Source organism: Cydia pomonella, chromosome 3, assembly GCF_033807575.1.
Source record: "Cydia pomonella isolate Wapato2018A chromosome 3, ilCydPomo1, whole genome shotgun sequence".
NCBI classification, from domain to species: Eukaryota; Metazoa; Arthropoda; class Insecta; order Lepidoptera; family Tortricidae; genus Cydia; species Cydia pomonella.
In genome coordinates, this window is record NC_084705.1 from 8,286,998 (window position 1) to 8,313,095 (window position 26,098).

At 36.2% G+C, this 26,098-nt stretch overlaps 1 protein-coding gene and 2 long non-coding RNA genes across 6 annotated transcripts in view; 2 read left to right on the forward strand and 1 right to left on the reverse strand.

Moving 5' to 3' along the window:
• LOC133515978 (homeotic protein ultrabithorax) overlaps positions 1-26,098 on the reverse strand; it is a 172,591-nt gene that overhangs the window by 106,663 nt on the left and 39,830 nt on the right. The gene's annotated exons all lie outside the window — the stretch shown is intronic.
• LOC133515979 (uncharacterized) overlaps positions 1-26,098 on the forward strand; it is a 54,869-nt gene that overhangs the window by 11,850 nt on the left and 16,921 nt on the right. For all 4 annotated transcript variants that reach the window (XR_009799151.1, XR_009799153.1, XR_009799152.1 and 1 more), the window contains one exon: positions 10,362-10,445. This is a non-coding gene — a long non-coding RNA (uncharacterized LOC133515979). The remainder of the gene's footprint in view (positions 1-10,361; positions 10,446-26,098) is intronic.
• LOC133516693 (uncharacterized) lies at positions 11,797-12,998 on the forward strand. Its single transcript, XR_009799255.1, has 2 exons — positions 11,797-12,358; positions 12,855-12,998. It is a non-coding gene; the product is annotated as an uncharacterized LOC133516693 (long non-coding RNA).

Here is a 26,098-nt window from a genome sequence, read left to right on the forward strand (position 1 = left end):
GTGCTTTAAAAGTACCATTTTATCTGATACATTTTTCGAAATTAAAAGTATTAATGCATAAACTACTGAATAGCTACATATACCTTCCGGTCTACAGATTATACATGTGTAATATTATTAATGTATTAGCGAATAATCGAGGATTTTAGGCTTCATTTTATTAAATTAAGTCAAATGCTTAATTTTAGAAGAAGAACTAACTCATTTCACTAAAAATTGTAAATGTTAAATACTAGAAAATTCATAAGACATTCGAAAACTTACTGAAGTTAATGTAGGTAAATATATTAAATTCAGTTTAAAGCGAACAATTTTTTGGCTTAACTTGAGATTTTCCGACTAAGCTCAGACGGGAAAAAACTAGCGCGGATATTTACAAGGCTTAAATAAAAGTTGTTCCGCTAAAAGAACGCGCAAGTGGTTTGCTGCAGACGCCAACCAAAAGCCTATTCCAGATAAAAACAAAATAAAATTCGCCACTGACAATTTGAAACAATCGGCTCCAAACGATATTAAAAATAAAGTGCGCGAACATTGTAATACCATCTTGCTGAGCACAACAATCGATGCAAAATGCAACACATGTCACTTGTGTCGATATGCATAAACGATTCCTATGAATTATGTAAAGGCTTCGCCGGCCACGGGTGTTGCCCGACAATGAACAAAATGTCCATACAAACGACTAAAAAACAACGCGACGCTGAACATAACCTAATAACGTCATGTCACGTAACATCCGAATTGGCCGTTGTTCCAAATTCGAACCCAATTTAACCCCCGATGTTGCCGGTTAGAAATTCTATTCGAAATTTGAATTTTAATAAAACAATACCGTGCTCGTGTATTCATGCATCACATCACGGCTTGTTTGCACGGCCTCTGTGCTCGCAATTTACGTCTCTCGCGGGAGACGAAGAGTAATGTCGACGGGGAGAAAAAAAAAGTTCGCTACGAGTTGGTCGACAAGTTCAGCCAATTATAACTGACAAGCGGCGCAAGCGCGGCCGCTTCAATTTCAAGCCTTCGAGCAACAAGCTTTAGCATGCCTACGAGACACGTTTTTTTTGTCATTACCATCACTAACGAAGCTAGACGCGTTTAAGAATGGCATGAATGTTAATTATCTACCTTTGATTTAACTTTCAGAAACTAATGATCGCTACTAGAAACTCTAATCACTCCAACAAGCACCATATAAGTAAATCTAGGACCAACAAGAAACCCGCTGCAAAAAAAAAAACAAATTCAAATCTTAAAATTAATTATTAATAAAACCCGCATCAAAATGCACCAGCACCTTGCTTATAAAGTTGAAAAAGTCTCGAAATGAATCACGGCGTGCGTTGCCCGTGAAATATTACACCGACGCTGGCACCATAAAGCAACGGTGTGGCAGAGGCGATACTACGATAGCGACAGGACCGACAGACACCACAGACTCGCCTCTCTGATCACACGATACAGGCTGATCCCTAAACGAAACCTTGAAAAGGATTTTTGAATAATTTTCTGACGCATCAGAATCAGACTGCCTGCTGTACCTACATCTGCACAGACAAGTTGCGGAAAGAATCCTAAAAGTTAGATAATTTCTTGGAAATTTCAGGAAAATATCACAGGAATCGGAAGACACTTTCATTTTGGAAATGGAAAATTTCGGTTCCAATACTAAATAATAAGTTTTCGAAATTTTTCCATGTGGAAATTTCGTAATTTTAGCCTGCCTGTTTTGGCTAAAGCGATACCAAACCAAAAAATACAAGCCATGTCCTGAAACCGTGCCTTACATAAATAAATAGATACTGCATTAGCAGCAAATCGTACAGACTATTTTAAAAAATCAGACCTTTCAGTACCCATTTCATCTAACAAACAATTAGACATCTATAAGGATGTAGGTAGGTGGGCATTTTCATTTTAACTTGTACTTTAAAGCGCAACTTCTTTATGTTACAGTACAGAGTAAGTGAAAATGCCTGGGTGCATATATGTACGAGTATATTTACCTACTGAGTGTACTGACTTACCTACAAAAAATTTTTTAATTAATTTTATTATGTATATTCGGGTGGACTATAATCTGGATGTTGTTGAAAACCATCAGCCTATACCCAGCAAGAAACTGAGTGAAATGCATAATAAAATAATCTTGCCACAAAATTAATTCCAAAACGGTGCCTCCTGTATACAACTCCCACATATTTTACTCACCAACACAGCGACGTAATGAAGCAATTATATATCGATATTTTTATGCATAAAATGCTTGGCGGATATCTGGTCGGGCCGCACCACGGAACGAAGAAATAAAACAATATAAACCCAGGTTATTGTTGCCGAGGCTCGGGTGGGTGTGTGCTGTGCCCGTCTCCGTTATCGAGCTTTTAACCCGACGCGCGACAACCCGCGACATCGACACGATTTATCGCCTCACTAGCCCACTTCTCATTCCTACTTCCCCAACCGAATAAATTCCGTATCAACAACTACTGAAATGATGAACGAAATTTTGATCAAAATTTCCTTCGAAGAATTACCATAAAGTTTTACCTTTATTATTTCTCCAATTCCGATTATATTAAGGTTTAACGAATGTTGTTTTCTCATCGTTCGTGACGTTTTCGTTATTAGTTAACACCTTAAAAATGCGGATATCTCGCTTCGGCGAACCTTTGAGACGTTAACAGGCGTCCCTGCCACATACTTCACTGCATACAATTACTGCTTGTTGTTCTTTTCACGCGTGTGTCGAGGTTGATGTGTGGGAGCGGGTGGGAGTTTGGTTCTGCAATGGAGACGTTTTGTTCGAGTGCTTTATGCTTGTCGTTGCGACATCGATTGAGCTGGGTCGTCCGTCAACCGCGCTCTAGTTTATACCCCTTCTTGAAGCATAATACTTGTACGTATACATGAATTTATAGGTCGGTGAACCCATGAACAATAAAGCAGGGTATCAAAGCACACCGTCCAAAATTTATTTTAGAAAGGTTAATTCTTAAATATAAAATAAGAATGGTTAAAGAAGCGTGCCTATACAATAGTTGGGTAAGTTTGTTCAGCCCGGCTTTAGTTAACTCGTAGCCTCGGATTTATGTGGCGAACTTTGAACTTAATTCTTTGCCAGTGATACTGACTTCCCTTTTCTGCGACGTGCAATTGTTTTCTTAGGTTTTTTTATAAATTTTATAGTTAAACCATTTCTGGTAGCAATGCAATGGTCGGATAGTTATTAATTTTTTTAAGAAACTTGAATGTAGAACAAAGAATAGATAGTTAATAGAAATTGGTTTTATCAATAATAGGTATGTTAAATTTTTAGTTTAGCCAGTTAAGGTAGACACATTTTATTAATGGTCATTTTGTAGTAGGGTCAATATTTATATCTTTCGCCGCTACTCACTATTGCGTTTGTACACATAACTCCATTTACGAAGATCGGTAGAGCTATGTAAGCTTATCAACAGTTTTCCTACTTAAAATATCCAGTTTCAAAACCTACTCGTACTAAAACGACGCTATTATCAAACCCGTGTAAAATGGGACATAGCCGATCGATACATTATCGTGCACCGTTAACAGTTAGGCACACTTTCATTCCCTGCCTGATAAGATGCCCGAATACTGGACATTTATCTTCAAGATTAATGAGCCAATTTTCTTAGTTGCCCATAAAAAGAATCGCTAGGCCGACCTCGGCCGCCATCACTGTCACTTATGGGTTAACTTTCACTAGGCTAACGTATAAGTTTTGTGGAAGTTAGAAAAAATATAATTCTTATTGTGCATTTACGACTTTTTGATCCCCTTGTAAGATTTAAAAAAAAAATTATTCTTGACAATATGTGGCGATTGTGATGTATTTCACCTACTACGTATGTATGTATTGCATTTCTAGGTTTACCTAGAGGTACACCCTATCCGAGTTGTATATTTACCCACCTTCGAATAAATAAACAAATCAGCTCACCGTGTGAATTTAACAAAATCAGTAAATTATAAATTGCAAATGAATATTTATCGTATCTACACTACTCGTGGCGCCTGACACACATTCAAAGACCTAACATTATCTACGAAATTTATGCATTAAAATGACAGCCACATAATTTACTGCACTAAGTACTTGTCAGTAAAAGCTACCTAATGCTGGCAATTATCTTAATCACCCGTCTCGCTTACACCTGTATTGCAATTTTAAATAATTACCAAGTAAACTGTCACTGGAAATTATTTATTTCTACAATTGTCCTTAAGGGAGTCTGGGCGCGATAAATAAGGAAGTAATTTTAAATTCAAAATAATAATTATCCCGAAAAAATTCTTCCCCCGTCCCTCGGGAAAGATAGGAAGGAGCAAAATGGATTAAAGTGTCAAAGGTGAAATAAAACATCCTGTATTTGAGAATGTCTGTATAACGTCATCCAACGAATAACCAAATTTAGGCTGCTCTTTGCTCAACCGCGTATCTATCGCTTTCGGTGTTGTGAAAAATGAATTGTATTTTCTACGTGGCTAGGTTGCTTTTATAAAAATACTATATAGAAGGCTTTAACTTTTTAGACTTGTGTGGTCCATCCAATTCCTACCTCCCAACATATTATTGTATTTTTTTTTTTCAGATATATACACCGTGTTTTTTTTGATTTGCGTTAATTTCGAGGGTGCATTCCTGAGCTTAAATTAAGTAACTTTCTCAAAGACACCGATATTCTAATTAACTCCATTTCGGAGATAATCAATCATTAATTTTTATCTTATAAGGCCCTTACGAGCGTGTACACTTGCCTTAGGGCCTGTTTACTTATTGATTAGTGTTTAGTGCGAGTTCATACATTTACTACTAAACGTAAGTACTATCTCGGACGATCGACGTTCGAAATGACATTGATATGTCACAGTTTTCAATTGTTTGGTTGAGTTAAATGTAATGCCCGTTTTATAACAACGCTATATGCAACATTTAGTTACTTTTTATAAAAATAAAAATAGTAAAAAAAATAACAAAAAAAAAAATTTTTTTTTAAATTAACTATGCCATTTAGTTTCCTTAAACGTACTTACCGATACCCCGAAGTTAACGAAATTCAATAAAAACACGGTGTATATTAGAGATATTTTTTTTATTGTGTGATGAGCACGGATATTTGTTCCTGAGTCATGGGTGTTTTCTATGTATTTAAGTATTTATAAATATTTATATATTATACAGTGTGTTTTTTTGATATAACCTCAAACTTAAACTAGACTTAGGTTTTAGTGCTATGAAACAATTCTGAAAGATTTTTTTAGTCTTAACTACCAGAGCATAATTAATTTTTTGATTTTTTTTCGAGCGGCAATGTATTTCGTACAGGATAATCACTTGTGGCAGTTGTGACGTTTTGAGTTAAAACAAAGTAGTGATACAATGCTTGCTGAATAATTTTGTATGAAAAAATAAAAGTCATCCATTTTTTATAAAACCTATGAAAGTGTGTTAATTACAGCCTAAACTGCCCTTTGATTATGTGGTCGTATCAAAAATACACGCTGTATATATCGTTGTCTAAGTACCCTCAACACAAGCCTTATTGAGCTTACTGTGGGACTTAGTCAATTTGTGTAAGAATGTCCTTATTATATTTATATTTTGTATATAGGTACAGGTTGTATTTACATGAACCCAAAAGATATTAGAATATTATATGTGACCGAATATATACGACAAACATAAGAAAAATTAAAACACCATATATATATAATTATATTATCAAACTATCAAGCAGAAATCTACTTATTTTGCCAAATTCGCTCATTAGGTACGTAAGGCTTAAAACAGCATGTTACTCACGGTCTCGTATTAGCATTTAGAACGGTAAGTAAACATAGTAGACGGCTGTGAATGGAGCCGGGTTTGCGTCCTTTATGACTGGCTTTATGACTTGTTAAGCGCAACCGCTCGTAAACTTAGGGTCAACCTTTTTATGAACGATTTTTTAAACGGTTACGTTTTGTTTATATTGTAGTTTTATGAGCTGTCAGGAAAATTGTATTGACTCTAATTAGGTCATTCGGTTTTAAAGTTTGTTTTGTGACGTGAATTATGTTTACATATTTTTTATTAGAAAATAACTGATTTTCTGAGAACAGTATGCAGTTTCAGGTAGACTATAAAGTGCTAGCTGAACGTATAACTTGATAAGTAAACAAAAATATTAAATAAGTTAATTATATCGTAAATTAAATTGGAGTTTCATAATTTTCTTCTTAGTTTATTTACACACATTTGACTATCAACAAAAGCTATCATATCAATCATATCATTGAGACCAAAATAAATCTAATTCTAATATTAATATATTTACGACAAAAAATAATGAATAAGTTAATCATATCGTAAATTCAATAAAAGTTTCGTATTATGTCTATTTTTTTAAATATTTATATTTTATTATATTTGCTCATAATCGGACAATGTTGTAGTACAAAAACCTTTGTAGGCAATATGTGCGGCCTTTTGTTTTCGCCCACATAAATCCGCCGGTACACGGGCCCGCTAACTTATTTTTGTTCGTACCGCGCAGGATAGATGGATCCAATTCCAAATTATGTCTATCTTGGGAATTAACGGGGATTCCAGTTTATCCAAAAAACGTGCGGGAACTCGGGAGGGGGGCATGTTGGAAGTTATTTTGGAATTATGATTCCGGATGCGTGCCGCGGCGTTCGCGCCTCGTTCCGATGTAATATCGGCCCGCTGCAATCGTTTAGGTTGCATCGCAGCGACACTACGCTGAAATGTTTATGACCCTTCCCTGCTCGGGAATCGTATAGTGTTTCACATTTATTTTTCTTAAGGTTAAAATATGAATAATAAAGCAGAGTGTACTCGCTCAACAGCAATAAAATAAAAATGTAACAAGGTTTTATTTTCTTAGTTAATTAAGCTACAACAGAAATAAATACCTCTGGGGTCACCGCTTATTTTCATATCTCCTAATTAAATATAATCAACTTGGGGACGCATAAAAATTCAAAAAGAAACGCGGCAACAATTTTATAAATTTAAACCCTCGCATTCCAAATCCAATTCCAGTACGTTTGCAAATGAAAACGTCTGGCCAAAAATGCAGGACGTGTGTTTTAATGGGGTGTCACCAGGGTTCTTAAGTATTCCACCGGCCCACCCCATAATACTCTCTCCTTAGTCTGCCACGTCCTCCCCTTGATATATTAGTCCCAGTTCGTCGTACATAATTTTGTAGGGTGGTCGGTTGCTCCCTCACTCCCCCGCGGGCGTACAATACGAAGGTTTTGTTTATTGATGTATAATAAATGTGTTAAAAAATTTAATGGCACTTGTTAACGTTGCGAATTGAGTTGTCTAGTGGAGTGAGGACAGTTATTTCCATCCCTTTGATGTTCAAAGGAAGCGGTCTCGTGTTTTAAAATATCTATTCGTATGTTTATTTTTAAACGCACGTGTTTCTATATGAAACATTATAGATAGGGGATATTTTATATACCTACTTATGCAATATTAAATAACTCTAAATTAAACTTAAAATTAATTACAAAACCTTAGTTTGATCCACAAAACGTCAATTAGCCCCATAATATCGTCATTACAAAAAAAAACTGATCGTAGGTACCTATGTGTTAGTGTACGCACGCTATTGGGTCCTCCGAAACTGATACCCACAGATTACAATAGCGCAGCGCAATCAATATCAGTCCGTGTCTATGCGGTAAAACTTCATTAGCAATACATCGGAGAGCCATACATCTGTCGCGGTCACGTGTTAGCTCCCTGTGTTTGTATATGTAACTATCGATTACACCCATCATGTTTATTATGTTTCCATGTATATATAGGACTAACATATTATTTTAGTACTATTATTTTTCATAATGTTAAAAAACTTATCTTCAGCTTCCTTTTAGATCATAATAAAAATGGAACAGTAACGTACGTAAGGATGAGTACCAATATATATCTTCACAGAACCTAACATTACTCTGCTCGATAATTGACACGTTTTAGTTTAGGTACGATTTAAACGACTGAAGTACCTAGGTAATTTGTTTTTCTAGATAATAATCACGTACCTAATCATCACAGAAATACATCATCATGGAATTAAACATCACACAAAAATAACAATTCAACATTTTAGAAATCAAACAAAATGTGACAGATAGTTATTTTAAATTATTCACTTATAATGCAAACTACACAAACATATAGAATATACAGGTACCTTCAAATTAATATCCTACATTAAATTATCAATTTACTAAATTTGTACTTAATCAAATCATTGAATTAAAGACATTGGCTCCCTTTCAGTTAATTACCTCTAGCTCTGCATAACATTGTATTAAGATTACCACGTGACACATCATCCAAATTAATATGAATGCGTACTCTTAGACAGTTGTATACCGCAAGACTTACCCATGGCCCTAACATGTGACATGATAAATACCAACTTAGGGTAAAACTTGCCTAATTTGACTAATGGATGGTAGTTATTGTCTTGGCGAATTAATGTGGTATATTTATTGCATATTGGAGGAGTAACTACATGACTGGTAGTTAAAACTGATCACTTTAGACACTTAGTACAACGTGCGCTTAGCTATAAATCAAATAATTTAAAAGCATTATGTAATCAAATTTTTGTATAACTTAAGCAAGTCAGCCATTTTTATATTTTTGTAATTGGGCAATAACATTAATTAGTATGTTTATGAAACGCCTGAAGTCACCTCATGTCTCCTAACGTCTCCATATGAAATCAAATTTAACCATGGCTTGTATCTATATATTTTTTATCGATCGATCCGAATTAAAATAATGGTGGGAAAGACATTAGTGTGTTACCGCATTGCAATAAGATAAATAAAAAATTAAATATAACATTCAAATTATAAAACACCGAGTCATTAGAATACAGCATGGCGGCCGTACGTCACAGCGCCCACGTCACCGCACTGCTTTGTTTATGGCGACCCTACGTTGCGAAACGCGGTACATAGCCCATTGTAAACTTACAGTTCATTATTATAACTTACGGACCTGGCAGGGTCAAAAGGCACGTCCTGTGACAAGTATTATATTTACATTTTGACTTCACGGAACTTACCACCAGCAATGGTAGCTTTGACGGAAGGTATATCAGGTTTCTGCAGAAGTATGTAATATTTGAACTACAATATAGTTTATAGTCAAGATCAATAATTTCGCATTCTGTTTCTTTAATTTTTTGATAGCAGAGATACTTAATTTGGACTCGATTATGTATCTGATATATTTCCTTTCGTTGACGGTCAAACGTGTGTAAATAAAGTTTTTTCCATGTATTACTCTACCATAGATAAGGAATGAGATCAGACAGTAGGCATTTATCTGGATTCCTAAGAAATTGCCCACTTGTATAAATATCTTGAAACATTTTATAATCATTACATACCTACCTATATTTACATAGAATTGTAAAAGCATCTTGCTCAGCGATCAGATTTGCTTTGTAGCGACACATATTTAAGAACCTTGTTTTAACTTTAAATGCGTGGTCATCTAACAGACTTTTTCGAGGCAAATAAGAGTGCTTGACAAAATGAACCATCGACAAATCTGTTATCGATGAGTCTGACAGTCATAGATTCATTAACTAGTAGGTATAGTGGTAGGTATCTGTGAGCTGTAGATTTCGCGAGCATAGCTTTAAACTAGTTTTAATTCAATAAATATATGGCTTCGCTATATAAAAAAAAATACAAATACTGCTCACAAATTTTCACGGAGAAACGGAGACCTTCGCTGACGCTCGGTCAAGAAAAGAGCGTATAAAGTGCTGCAACGTATCAAGAAGTTTCATCACAGTAAATTCAAGACTACTTATTTTGTCAATCACTAGTTTTTGCCAGGAAAAGCACTTTGTGATGCGCAATGAAGAATACTCAGTTGAAAAGCTTCGGGTTAATTTCTCGTTCATTTTAGCAACAGAACTTGACAAAGAGTTTGAAGTTAGTTAGTAGAACAAGTTACCCGGCTTAAGGCATGCGTGCATAAACCATCGGGGCATCCGATTAAATTATTTAACGTCTTCATTCCCCGTGGTGAGCCGTTGCATGCTGGCATGCGGATGTGGGGGTACACGGACGTTGCGTGTACCCCGGGTACCCGCCTTTACATTTTATAAGGAGCTTAGAGTTTAAATAAAGAATTGCAAATTCAAAATCAGAGGTTGCGTGCAAATGTTATATGGTATGAAACCATTTTGAAAAGGTCTGAAATCGGTCAGATTTTATAAGAATTCAAGAATATTTAGAATTTTAAACAGTAACAAAATGCTACTTTTTTTTCATTTCAGATGCAGTTTTTTATGTAAATTGGAAGACATAGCCCACTAGCACTGACAATGAAAGTTCTAAAAGCAGAGTTCATCAAACACAAGGTAAAAGTTAAAACCAATTCATAAAAATTAAACTTTAATTAACTCGAACGCAATAAAGCATCGCTACATTTAAGAGGGCACTAACTGTAGTATATTTAATATTAAAGATCTCAGGTAAGTGGGAGAGCCTGCAGCTCGCCGATAAGAGCCCCAACCCTCCTAAGCTTTCGGGGGGCGTCTTAAGAGGCGGCCATACTTCAAATTGCGTTTTACTTAGATATCTAGTTTGATTCATTGCCCCCGTTATTGCATAAAAGGGCTTTGATAACATCTATGTGACTTACGTTTATGATTGAAAAAATTGGTCGGTCCATACTTAAATGCATACCTGGAACAAATAGAAGAATACATGTATACTTATTTATTTAAACTTGACATAAAAATTGTAAATAACAATAAGGGACGCATGATGAATTTTGGTAAACTGTGTGCCATCAATATCTATCGTTAGTCCGTGTTAATTTAAACATAACACAAGCATATACCCAATAGGGTAATCAAATATAACATAACACGTCGAATAGTTATAATCCATAGATTGGAAACATCGCCTGAAGCGAACGCGGCAGATTAAACATCCAGCGGCTAAATGTACGCGCGATAATTTACCCGACGACCCGCGCGTATTAGCCGTATCCAACTAATGTCGATATTGTCGATATTCGGCTTTCGATATTTCGGTATTCGGCGCTCGGCAATATTTACGGTGCGACCAACGCATTAGCTGGCCATACGAGTAGTGTCCATTCGTAGTCAACAATCTCTGTTCTTTATTCCTTTGCAACACGGTTCTATATAAAACGAGTAAATTAGCGCAGATGCTCTGATTCATTCCAAATTGGCTTTTCAGCGTGAAAAACGAACCGGTGCGGATCGGTTGAATGGTAAAAGGTTCTATTTGCGTTTTTTAGTTGGCATTGCCGGCTAATTTACAATGAAGTAGGTAGCGGGCTTCGGCTGGAGTTTATCCCTGGGCGGTCATAGAAAACGTAATTAAGATGTCTTCATTTATGTTTTGTTTCTTTGTTTTCCACGAGAATAAACAAAGAGTATTTATATTTGTAAAATATTGTAGATAAGTTCGGTGTCCTTAACATAAGTAAGGTTAGTTTTACAGACTCCGCCATATTTTCTTGTTAAATATTTTCGAGTTTTGAAATAGGTAGGTACCAAGCTACCAACTCACTTACCAAAACTCTGTTTCTTCTAAAAGCGTCAGTATATTTATAATCTATGGAATTTGTATTGCAACGGTAGTAAATATAAGATAACCAATTGGAAGCATCTCAAATGCAGCAGTAAATCAGAGACACGTACAGCACGTAGACACATAGACAGCGGCGGATACAAACACCGAAAAAAATATTTTTCTACAATACTACCAGAACGTATAGTAGTTAAAAATATAGTTATACCTACTAAAATCCGGTAGTAATAACAAAAAATGTTGTATCGTGTAAAACTTGTTTTTTAAACATCACTGTTTAATTCTAGTTAAATGCAATTTAGTACTGCTTACAATTTCGTTGTATATGTAAAGATGCAAGTGTTGTAAATATTAAACTTTTGTCTCGTTTAATATATGCATCGTAACACTAACTATTGATATGTAAAAATAAAGATACGAGTGTACACGTTACAAGTTATTATGTTATGGCTACTATAATGCATTGTATTCTGAACGAATCAAACAGTTGTGCCACAAGTCATGGAACAGCCATTGCCCCAGCGTCTTTCGTTGCGACGGTCGGTGTTTTTATTTACTTAGATCCTGTCCATAATTTAATTGTAAACTAGTACAAGTGTATAGTATAAGTGTGCTTAAAAACTTGTCTGTTTTGTGAACATGGACGAAGACCTAAGAAACCATCTAATAACGTGGAACCTGGAGCAAAATACGGAAATTTTCGAAAGTAAGTAAAATTTATCGACGAGAGTGATATTATAACTCATGTATTCATAAAACAAGTAGCTTGAGCAGTTCTTTTGCCTTTTCTAACTAATAGGTTGTTTAATAATCAAACAAACAACAAGTACTTATCTGAAAAAAGTGACCTCTATAGAACATATTTACTTATTTGGGGCCAATTTCGAGCCCATTATATGAATGTATTGAACCGGCGGTGTCCTTAACTCAAAAAAATTAAAATTCACGTGCATTTCTACCAATAAAACTTGTTTGCGACTATATCTCGTATAACCTATGTATGTTTTATGAACGTGTAATTACTAACTTACTCTTCTAATTTCAAAGCTTAAAATCATGTGAATAATACATACTTATAAACATACCTCGCAATTGAATCCGCAAAACCGTAGCAGTTGCACATTAGGGTTAACGCATATATACGTATTTACTAAGTCAAATACAAAAACTATGTTTTAAATTAATTATTTTTTTGTTCTCAGGTGCAGCCACTACTCTACCTAAAAGTATAACCAAATCCCTCGTGGGGGCAGTCTTGTTAACCTAGCCTGCTAGACCCTTTAATTCATACTGTTCTTGATATACTTTAAATATTTAGAAAACCAATAATAAAGCGTTTGATTTTATTTCTCGTATTATTTTACTTTTAAATTGTCTACGATTTATGCGGTGTACTGGTAATTATATTGTTCACGTAACCAGAACCCACTGTGCTGAAGGGACTTTTAAACGGGCCATATTTTGACTGCAATATGTGGCCGGCAACTGTTAGTGTCCCTTTCTAACATGTGAGTAAGAGGGCACCAATAGTTGCTGGCCACATATTGCAGTGAACATATGGCCCGTTTAGAAGCCCCATTAGCACAGTGCGTTCTGGTAACGTGAACAATATAAAACCAGTACACCGCAGAAATCGTTCAGTTACACATACCAAATACCTTGTTATAACAACAGGATAGGAACGTATATGTTACTGAATTATTTAGTAACCATTAACAGACCGGCTAATTGGGTTTACTAAAAGTCTCATACCCACTACTAGGGTGCATGGGTATACATTACATTTCTGCACTTTATGAATTACTATACGCTTCATAGAGTTAACAAATTTAATTTAACCAGAATGGTCTGGTTATGTTTACAAAGTGTCCTGTCGTCACATATACAACAAGACAATATAGTACAGCTAACCAGATTCTGGTTACCAGTACCAGGTTTTTTTTTCAGTGAAATCGATACCTACTCGCGATACTGTTCGATGTGTGTGATATAGGTGTCTGTTTCATACCTTTTCATACAGACGTATAACTAATCGGTAAAAAAGCGTGTTGGACCGCGCAAAATGGAGTGTGCTGTCCATGGCGTATAAAATGCTTGAAAATTGCACCTGATGTTCGAAAAACTCAAGGAGCTAGAAGATTAAAATAATTTTACGGTTTAACTCAAGTATTCGGCTATCGTGACCGCTGCTCAGTATTTGAAAATTAAGACATAGGCTCTACGAAGCATGTCGCGCGAGTAAAAAAAAAATACGTGAGTTAAACCGTTAAATTAGCTCAATATATATGAGTCATATATATTGAGCTAATTTAACGGTTTAACTCAACCTAAACGTTTCGTGCTCGTATATAAGTATATGTTTAACTAAAATGGAAACTATAGGTCTAGATTAAGAGAAGAAACTGTAACAATAGTTTTTGTATGACCGTTTGTTTCATATTTAAATTAATAAAAAACTATAAAATAAATGTGACTCACGACAATTTAAATTTGATGCTGATGTCAATTTTAACTATACAGTATCAGGGAACAATGCTTTCGAAAATAAATAACTATGTAACAGTCGTGGTTTAGTTAAAAATAAATAGGTTTTTTTTTCAAATTTAATAGTAAATAGATAGGATTCCATCCAAAAGATTCCAGCCGGGGGAACTGTATTAATAATAGTAGGGTAGGTAATTAATACTGCAGGGCTAAGATGGTCGGCTCTTTATCATTTGTCACCATGCCTGTCACGTTCTAACAAGTATGTAAGCGCGAAAGTGACGGACATACTGACAAGTGATAAAAATGGAACCATAATGCCACCGCTGAATTTGATAAGTCATTTAGTTCTGACATTTAGAGATATTTACACCTCTAGATAATTTTAGATATTTTAGTTATTTTTTGTAATTGTATTTTATTCTTAATTGTTGATGTGCTTGTTTTTGTTTGTATGTAAATCCATGTTGACGTGTAGACGTGCCCTTGTGGCCTATTTGCTGAATAAATGTTGAAGTTGAAGTTGAACAAATGCTGAACATTTTTTGTTACAATTGTGAATTGAAGCTCAAACAGGAATTAGTTATAAATCGCATGCGCAATTAAATAGCGTGTAATGGTGTCGAGGCGTCGAGATCGTTGGTAGCGGCCCGCCTCGATGGGTATCGCTTGACGCATGCTAGGTGTTAGGCGTAGGACACACGTGGCGGTGCGAAACGCGCGATTGTAACGCTGTAGTGTAGGGTATTTGCGCGGATGTACGAAGTGGAACTCAAATAGCAGTCAATTAAATAGCGTGTAATGGTGTCGAGGCGTCGAGATCGTTGGTAGCGGCCCGCCTCGATGGGTATCGCTTGACGCATGCTAGGTGTTAGGCGGAGGACACACGTGGCGGTGCGAAACGCGCGATTGTAACGCTGTAGTGTAGGGTATTCGCGCGGATGTACGAAGTGGAACTCAAATAGCAGTCAATTAAATATCGTGTAATGGTGTGGAGGCGTCAAGATCGTTGGTGGCTGTCCGCCTCGATGGGTATCGCTTGACGCGCGCTAGGTGTTAGGTGCAGAACAGATATGGCGGTGCAAAGTGCTGTAAAGTAGGGAAATCGCGCTAATTGTTCGCACACCGCACGAATATGCGCTACAGATTTGTGTGATGTCAGCGGCAAAAAAATGTTTGAACTCTACCGTACACTATTACATTAATAAAAACCGGTCACGCATCACTTGCACGCACCATGCTTTCCTGAAAAGTGCTCACGAAAGTTTGTAGAGTAGGTAATTAAAAGCTGCCGTGCTGGCTCATGTCAGGCTTCAGATACAGGCCCGCAATACTATTAGGTAAGCTGATGATATAATAAATATAATAATCATATTTTCTGCTTGCCATTAATATACCCTGTTGCATTCTTACAACACACCTTTTCAACTCAAAACCCTCGACACTCAATAGAACTCTTGCAATAATGATGCAGAAAGATGCAAGCTACAAGCACCCCATTCACTATAGTACATTGTGCAACGAGGGGTGTAAGTGAAATTTTGGATACGAATACGAGGGTGGTAATTCCCGACAGTCGCAGGCTGGAGGGAATTAAAGACCCGAGTTTGCAATATTCTTACCCCCGGAGTTACACACAATGTTTTTCATCACACTTGCGAAAAAACAACTAAATTTTAAGCGAAATAATTCTTAAATACGGTGACATATCAAACATTCCTCCGCCATTTTGTAATTTCTTGGCAGGTGAGGTATCGACGGCACAGACCTATTCGTTATTCAGCCACGATTGAAAATTATGTAAAAATATTTAAACGGCTGTTAAATTAATCAAATTAAATAATTTTAAACATAATAAAAAAAATTTCAATTATAAACGTCAGTATTTCAAAAGTAAAACTCATTTATGCTACTTGGTTTGTATGAATAAGTGACATAATTTAAAAAAAAAGCTATAACTCCCTAGTGAGTTATAGCTTTTTTTTTCAAAATCCATAGCTCCCGCGGGAACAAAATAGGCCTTCGTCCTTCAGCACACCTGCATGAAATAAGATCTTTTTCGAGCAAGTGTGATGAAAAAGTAGGTTTGTATGTTTAACCGGTACCTAACCTATCCGTACCGGGTGCGAACGGCCTACCGATGCCGATGGCTATCGTGGGCAGGGCTCTAACGCCGCGATAAAGAAATGTCTGTAAATTTCGCCAAGTTATTAACTACTAAGTGCTTGTTTTAAATTGGTCGTATAATCTGATTTGTTTCTAACAAATATTTATAGTTACCTAGCTTCTTAGTAGCCGTAAAACTTAGCTCAATCATGAGCTTAATACGATAGTAAGTATAGTAGTGATGGATAGATTAATGGGATATTTAACTAGTCTTTGTTGAGCTTTATTAAGTTCTGAGGTTAAGGGCTTATTTAGAAGATGAATCTTTAGAGCAGCATTATGGGTAAGACTGGTCGTAATATAGTATGTATGATATAGTTTTATTTAATAACAGTTTGTTTGTCGTTTAATACTCGTTATAAACCTAAAGTTACCTTTGTTTTAAGTATTTATAGAGGAAGCTGTATACAGGCATTTTTTAAGTTTAATTGTATATGTTAAAATTTGAATCAGTATATGTTACATCGCAATTCAAATGTGGCACACACATTACGAGTAGACCAGGATATATTGCGGTTGTCCGTTATTTTTAATGAACTGCAAATGATAGTCCGCGAAATTCGCAAATGTTGCAATTTCCAATAATGAACCGGATAAATTATCTTTAGTATAAATAATCCGTGCCAAAGGGTGGTTCGATGTGCCAGCACTGCAAATCACCCCCTCCCCCACCCCCACCGTGGCTGTCGACGGTAAATAAAGTTCACGTTTTAACAATAAAATGCATTTTCCGCAAATGCTCCCGGTGAATTATTGTCCGGGCTTTACGAGTTTAAAATTATTATGAACACGTGAAATTTTCGATCTCGATAATGCACTATTTTCGATACATTCCCCCGATTAATTAGGTATGTCCACGACAGATTTAAGCAATGAAGTTTGTATTGGGTTTACATATTGATAGTTTACTCACATATATGGCAGCGTGATTAAATCCCATTGCGTAAAATAATAACCAACTAAGGTACGAGCAGTTACAAGGTAATGAAAATTATACAAGACTTCGTAACTCATCGAAACATAAACCCTCCTTGCCGGGAAACACGTGAGTGGGCAACACTCACATTAATGTAGTTAAGGGGGACATTTTTTACAGATTTACCAAAACGCCCCACCGCATCCGGCGCCCTAAAAATAACACGTCACGTACCAACCCTCAAATACTTATAAAACATTTCCCGGAGGAAAAACATTGTTTTATTACCAACAAAAATAGATCACGCGGCCTGATGGAAAACCAATGGCGAGCGAGCACAGATGGCGACGCGAACGCCGAGATAGCACAAATATGAAATACGGCATTCGATATTTGTCACTTGAATTATAACTCCCGGCGGAACCCCGGATGGGCGAAATTGCCACTCGCACCTCGTTTGTCGATGATCTACTTTTTTCGACCGACGCGAATATTTTCTACGCCGTCCCGTTCGTCGCGTGATTTTTCGGCCGGCCTGAATATTTCCTGCCGTACCGTTTGTTCCGCTGAGTAATGCGAACAGAACTTTTCGTGCTCTAATTTTAACTCGCTAAGGTATTTTTCATTGGGAATTACACACGCCAACGACTAATAAAGCATTTTAAATGACACATTTTTTAATAACTGATTAGTTAAGTAGGTTGCAATTCACAATTTAACACCAGAGTATTTTAAGACCAAATGAATGAACCTTTAATACTTAATTATAGTAACACAAAGTTATTTGATTTATACTCTCCTAATATTGCTGCCAATCGCCACCACCCGGAAGCAATAAGTAAATAAAGCATATAATAACGGATAGGACACGGAGGAAACCAATTTGGGAGGTGTTTGTAAGTGTCAAATATGTTTGTGCGCACCTATTTATTACGAGCATCCCTCACGTACGAGTAAATAACGGAGACACTGCAATAAAGTGAAAAGAGATACTCGAAAAGTATGGGGAACTGCGCCTTAACAACGTGTTGCAGCAAAACGAAAATGATCCCTGATTTGAAGGTATTAGAGTTGTTTTTGTATTGTAAAATTAATCGAATATACTCTTCAGCGTTAAGGCGGGTGTATACAAGTGGAAAACTCGGTGCGCCACGTGCGAATGATTCATGTTCGTCCCTTAATTAAAGAAGATTTTAATTGTATCGGATGTCTGTGAAAGCGAAAATAATGCACTCCTAAATTGGGGTTGGAATTCGGGAATTTATACTGACTCGGTGGAAATATTGCTTTGCGTGTTCAGGCTGCGGATCCAATCTGGCGGACCTTCGCTAGGTATTCGGTGTAGGAAATGGGTTTCATTTCAACGTACATTTATACGAATATTTAGAACGAAGCAAGTATTTATATGTACCATATCGGCTTTGAATAGATTCAATAAAATTTAAAGAATCGAGATATGGTAATCGATGAGAGATAAATTTATTACATTATTATTTATGTACTTGTACATATTTATTAAGAGCATCCCTCGCGTACGAGCAAATAATGGAGACACTGCAATAAGGTAAAAAAGTTTTCAATAACGAAAACAAATGCTTACATTTACAATCTAATGGAGACCTATATCGACGTTTTTGATTATACATAACTAAGGAATCTGAAACTGGGTATATTAATAAAAGCTTAATTCACAAGCAACTTTAGCCTTGGCTAACTAAAGTGGTTCTAAATCTACCCAATTTTATAAAATCTTAATTTTCCGTGACTTAAAGCGCCCTAAATCGAGTAAATTCATTTCCTTTACATAAAGCCAAGCTGCCGCTTCAATATCTCTCTTAATTACAAAGCTTTTGTTGGACGTATCTGATCTATGTAAACATTGTAGGGAATGTTTTAAATGGGAACAACACCGCTTGGAATAAGCAAAATTCCTTTAATGAAAGAATACCTAAGGGTCGGGTGCGACACTATTTAATTGCTTCTGTTAATTGCATAACGCCTGCAGTTTACTAAAGGGGTAAGTTATTTATATGCACGTATTTTGATAAATTATTCACAAAGAAAAATAGCTTTCAATTTAACCTTACTTCCTTATACTTATTTTTATTACTATCAAATCTAGTTTGATACGTTTCAAGTGTATTATCCATGAGTAAGGATCTAAACTGGATCGTTAACTATTGATAAAATTAATGATAGGATATATGAATTAATAGATTATGGATTCCTTTGTAATAAATTTGATTATAATGTGCGCAAGTTAGAAAAATTATAAAAAAAAATCTGCTGTAAAGTTTGTATGAACGATTACGAAACTCAGCATCCCAATCAGGGCCCGCGCTAACCATCAAATTAGCAACATTCATCAAAATAACAAGAACGCATCCCGCATTCCGAACACCACTCATCCCGGCAATTCACCGATGAATTCCCGAAGCGAACCCGATGACGGAAGCGTAACGATGCAGCAGAAGTACTTCATTTCCGAACTGATGACGGAAGCAGTGTAACGAGCCTGTAAACCCGAGCGTACTTCATTACATTACAACAATGGCGCCCGGTCCCAAGCCACGACACAGGATAAATTCACTGCTCCCGGAAAATTGGGTGAAATCGATTTAAATATCTCGAATGTGACGGCTTATCTCGATAGAAGTTAACCCGTAGAGGCGACCTACTCTGAATGGCGTTGGATTTACGGGTCCTCGTGCGAATGGCAGAGCTGAGAGAATTAATGGTTGACGAATTGTACATTAGGATATAAAAATATACATTTTAAATTATTGGCATCTTGTAAAATCAGTAAATATATATGTAATTATTTACATGAACGTACCTGTCACAAGAAAGAAGAAACTTTAAAAGCCATGTTTCTGTCTGGCTTCGATCAATCATAAGCCTTTAAACATTACAGTTGTCTGCTCTACGATAGGTACAAGTTGTTTAATACAGTGTATACACTTTTAAATCTACTTTTAATTAATCAAATCGAAAACTTTTTACTGTGGGCAATCAAGAAGTGCCAATTAAGAAAGTAAGGAGCAGAGTCCGTGGGATCTTGATAGGGCCTGTAGGACTGTCCTCACCCCAGCCGGCAGCACGCGAACAGATACATTTACCTTACTGTATCTTTCTAATTAAAGAAAACCCCTATATTATAACTTAACACATTATTGTCGGCGAAACAAAAGGCTCGGATCAGAGGCAGAGATATTTACAGAACACGTTAGTTTACAATTTAATCTGCGTTTAAAGAAGACTGAATTTATAGTTGATATATTCTTAATACTCGTAAAAAGAAAAACTTGTAAAAGTACAATAGGTATATTAGAAACGAAAAATCGAATACTCAGTTTGTTTTACATCACAAGATTTTTACATTCCCACTGCAACAAATTATCAATCAGGTCTAAATCGCATCGGCAATTTTGTTAGCCCCCAAAGACCCCAAAGCAAGTGAAGCCAGCTTAACTCAATCTAATAGAATCACCTCGGATTGCTTTCCGATATTTACCGATTTTTCCCCTCTCTGAGATTTGGCGGTACCCGAAAGAGGCGTGTACCGGTAAAGGGAAACGTGCTGTAGGGTCGCTGGTACATAACCTTTCTAATTAACATTTATTTAAGGTGCTACTTTGTTGCTTCTCATTCTGTATTATTTGGTCCAGACTTCGAATGTTATGGATATTTTTTATTGGCTGTGCGAAGTTGGTGGTGAGGGAAATACGAGTGACTCCAAAGCACGACGTAGTGAAAATATGAACTTTCATGGGACGACATCTTCATACTATTTGGTAGTTGTCAAATAAGTTCTTTGTCCCACACCCAATAGGGGGGCGCCACAGTCATACACAGATCCAACACTTACTCAGCCATACAAACTCAAAGAACATATTATTTTTAATAATGTACAAAATGTAAATGAAACAGCATGTTTATTGCCAGTATCAGTAGAATGCTAAACATTATAAGCCTTCGTAAAAAAGTAGTTCTTATAGTATTGAAAAAATAAATTTATTGAATAGATATCCAATAAAGACACCCGTTGCATTACTTGACTATATGTAAGTTACAAAAAAAACCTAGACGACAGATGTACCCATGTTTACGTTTTGAATAATTCTTAAATAAGGCCTTACTACTTATGGTAGTCACAACGTACAAAAAATTGTACAACGCAAAACAAAATGAACCCTCACATATAGTTGTCGCGATAATATCCAAGGAGTCTTAAATAAATAAAGAGAATAATTCAATTGCGCACAGTAAGTTTATTGGATTGATCATGCGCAAATATTTATCGATGGGGTCGGCAGATAGGGTCACAATTTATTGTAAAGCAAAAACAGTCGTAGGTAAGTTGACAAAATGACGGCAGCAATCAGACAAATTGGCTCCGGCCCTAACCGAATTAATATACGAAGGTTTTCTCAGGGAAACCACTTTGGTAAGAAAACATTGGGGATGTGTAGTCATACTGCCGTCGATTTGGATTATTTATTGCTAGGATATCCAGACAATCTCGTACGCTATTTAAATAATAACTTATTGCGTGCAAACGTTTCATTATATCTATTTTTACAAGACTCCCATTAATGTTTATTTGACTAAAACAATTCGCCTAGAAGATTGTTAACGTAAAGACAACATTATGCCGTTTTCTTGAAGACACGCCGTACATTTCCCTACATGCGCGTGAATAAATTGTACAAATCCACCTTTACTTTAGCATAAGCAGTAGCTATGGGGAAGAATTGCGTTTTTGCCTCATCCGGGTAAACGATGCTTAAGAAATTTATTAGGGGATGAATTGAGTTTAAGATATGTTTTTGTTCAAACTTAGAACTGTTTGTATGTGTGACTAATATGTACATTTAAAATTTGACATAACTAAATGTGGTGACGGAGATATATTTAGGTACTAAATGGCATAGAGAACAAAAGGGGTGTTTTAATTATTTACTTATGTATATGTATAATCTCAGGTCTAGTAATAGAATGCCCATATTACGATATTGAAAAAACGGGTGAAATAAAAATCAAAAGTAAGTACATATTGTATACTACATATATTATCTATTCAAATATAACCTACAGACTTTTTTAAAAGATAAAAGCTAACTAAAAAGTTGCTGTTTTAACAAGTAGGAATTTCAATCAATTTTGTGGATTATTCAGGTATATGTATAACAAGGCATAATATGTGACATGTAGAAATTCTATTTAGATCCCTCCCACACTTCATTGTCTAAACCAAAACATCGCTCGCAATAAACAACATCTGCTTAAGAACTTCTGATCCCCGCTCCGGAAAAACTGATTATGTAATTAGAAGAAAGCCTTCTCTTAAATGGGGACTAATCACGAATTAATGAGTTGTACCCTGGTGCTATGATAACTCCTGCTGCGCTAAGGAGCTCATCAATTATGGCGGAGCCCCGGGTTGCACCCCTTCGTGATAAGCTACTCGGTACAGATAGGAACAGAGTTCGTTCAATGACATCTCGATCGACATAAATGATTAGAAGAATTTTGAACTGTAAGAAATCTAAAAGTGAATTGTAAAATCGATTACCTTCTTAATGATACATTACATATAATTTTATACTTTTTAGAAAATAAGTTGGAGCTTGTAAAATCGAAATGGTTAGGTACTTATATGGTAAATCGGTAATGATCTAAATTCTAAATATTGTGAGAAATAGTTATGTATAAGAATAACCACTGAAAAAAATGGTTTTATTTTTTCGATTTTTTTTCGTTGTACAATTTACAAAGATAAATGTGAGACATGCTTTCGAAAGTTTAAATCCATTTCCAAGTATTTCTAAAGTACCTATTTCTTTTTTATGGCGTTTAAGTTTTGTTACCCAAACATCGTAACTTTAGCAATAATTCAACTCTTAACTATAATGACTGAATTAGGTTAATAATTTGCCAAGTATAGGCGTTCGGAACAGCCGAGTAACAAACGGCCCTTAAACTGTTGTTGCAGCACCTAACGCTTCCGCTCCCAAGCCGCACTTTGATTTGTTGTTCCGTTTCACTAAGTTACGTCTTCGATTCTCTGAGATATTCCCCTGCACCATATGCTACAGCTTCACACAGGGATGCTGTTAGATTTGACTTCAAATTCATTATAATTTGCCATTTGAATCAGCCTGTGAATAAAATATTTTTAACAGCAGCGAAAAAACAACGAGCAGAATATTATTTAGCGCAGTCTACAATTTGAATGAGATCCTAAACGGGGTCTTTGTTGTTATGCCATGAATATAAATCGTGATAAATTCCACGCGGCCGGGCGGAGGGGCGGGAGGCAGCCTCAAGGGCTTTTCTTAAAAATAACTTTTGTCAGGGCAATTCGGAGGAGCGCCGCGATTTATGGAAAGGTGGTGTCACCCCGGTAATTAGTTTTTAACTAGTTCTGATAAGGGTCCGCTGTGTTTTATGCCCGAACAGCCATAATTTAAGTAATGTCCCGGTTTAAGGATGAGTTAAATTTACAACTTACAACATCTGCGGTCACGAGTTAGTACTTAAATCTGCGTGACCGAAAACCAAACAAATTTAAATGGACTTATAATAAACTATTCCTCTAAACAAAAGCGTTTCCGAGCAATTGTTCCGGAATGTCACAATATTGTTATTTTTTCCATATTTCGCACGTTTGCGGGCCGTCATATCACATGGGCATATGATTTACGGCCGGGAGCAAAAAAAGAAAGTTCTTCGAAGAAACTTCTTTTATTCTCGGAGAAAGTTGCGTAAAAACTGGAGGCGCTTAGAAAAAAGCAATTTTCTAGCTCAGGTGTGTAAGATGTTCTTTATCTAACTTTGCATCCGAACCGTTTTGTTTATGGCGGCACATTTTTTCGAAGTTTTGAACATTTTATTACGCTGTACCGTGAAACGGAGCGCGGAGCGCTTTTTATTACTGACGCCGTTACGCACCTTTTAAAAAGCCGACTTTGCAAAGGAATATGACGTTTTATGAGTATTGCACAACGGGAACCGCTACCTGTCTTTTGTGTTTTGTTTACCGTTACGTAACATAACTGATAATGAAATATTAATAACAATAGGCTAATATTTTAAAGCTAAAACATGTTTGAAACGGCACCCTTTTAATGAACACCGAAAATATAATTTGAAATACTCTTTATGGCGGGCATAATGTAGCCAAGTGGGCCAAAAAATGGCTGTCACCGTCTGGCGTACTGCATTAGCATGAAGGGTGTGAGGCAAGGAGGCTTTATCAGGAGGGCCTTTCCTGAGGGAGGGCCAAATAATGCGATATTGCTCGTTTGTGCGAGCTCCTATTTATCTATTAAAAAACGCGAGATTTACGCGAGAATATAGGAAACTTTCGCAACTTTATGTTGTTCCGCCGCTCCGGACTAATATAAAAGATTGATGCGTGTTATTTTAGTCTTGAGGAGCGTAGTTATTATACTGGCCATTTTTTTTAAATGTTGGTTCGTATTTATAATATAGGTACTTATTGGTAATTGCAACTGTGACATCGCTAGAAATGCTGTCTGGTTTGTTTGGTACACACTGATAATTTTAGCTTGAATAAAATTTACTGCCGTCTAACCTCATTTCCACCGAATAATTGCCATGCCTAAACGCTTACGAAAATTCTATTAAACCCGCTCTATTTTATCATAAAGACGTTAGTATTACAAAAGCCGTCTTGTCAGATCATTCTAGTCACGACGCGGCGTGAATTCCAAGTCTGCTGTCTATCTTAGGGGTGTCATTATAATGGCTTACCAAAGTGTCGGAAGCTTACGCGAACCAGCATATTAGCGCTCTCTGATTAAGTATAATTGTGTTTGGGTCTCGTGATCAGCTACGCTGGTCCTCTCAGACCCGGCTCACCCGCACTCGCACAACTAATCGGGATACACGGCCTGAGCTATTATTTTCATCGCTGACCAAACGCTTGCGCTCACCAGCACAAGTGTGTTTATGATTCTTGAGGTTAAATTTATACTGGTTTTTCTAAGGTTAAGGCGCCAGATTAGCAATGAGAATGCAGTGACAGACAGCCTGAGAATGATAGCGAGCGGTCACTGGACTACGAAGGACGCATGTATGAAACACTAAGAAAAGGCTTGAGCTGATTAACACTTTGTGCAGGTACTGGAAACCCCGGTTGAATAGTTATCGATGCCATTCGAACTGCAAGTCTTTTTTTACCTAAAATGCAATGAAACTGGTTGATACGTTATGTTTAGTACCTTTAAAATCAGTTACTTAAAAGTCTTAATTACTTATGGCTAAACTTGATTATTACTTGATACAATACAATACAAGAGTATTGCACACCTTACAACAGCTAAATACATGTACAGATCACAGATTTCTTGATCAGAGTTTATTTTATACCTTAAATTATTTAACAAAATATGCTAGTCTCGCGCGGTTGGTTTATAATGTGTTATTAGAGGTAATGATTGCGCCTCCTAATTAAGAATAACTAACCCACTACCACGAGCTTTTTCCGCAACAGATTAATAGTCTAACTGTTAAAATATCAAGTAGGTATCGAGGCATTGTTCACTGGTGACAAATAATACCGGATAATACTACACTATCGTGTGTCCGACCGAATTTAACACTGTGCCGAGCCAATATTCCCCATTCTACCCCCTAGTATCAAACTGACGTATGTAAATTTCAGTACACACACAGTAAAGTCCTTTTAGAATAAATATGTTGATAATAAACATGCATCACAAGGCCTACAATAATACCTAGCTATTATATCTGTTTCGGCTAAATTGGTATAATTTAGATGCAATATGATATCTTCTGTAACACGTTTAAAAAAGAATTTCATGCGATTCAGAATACTTGATGTTAATGTAT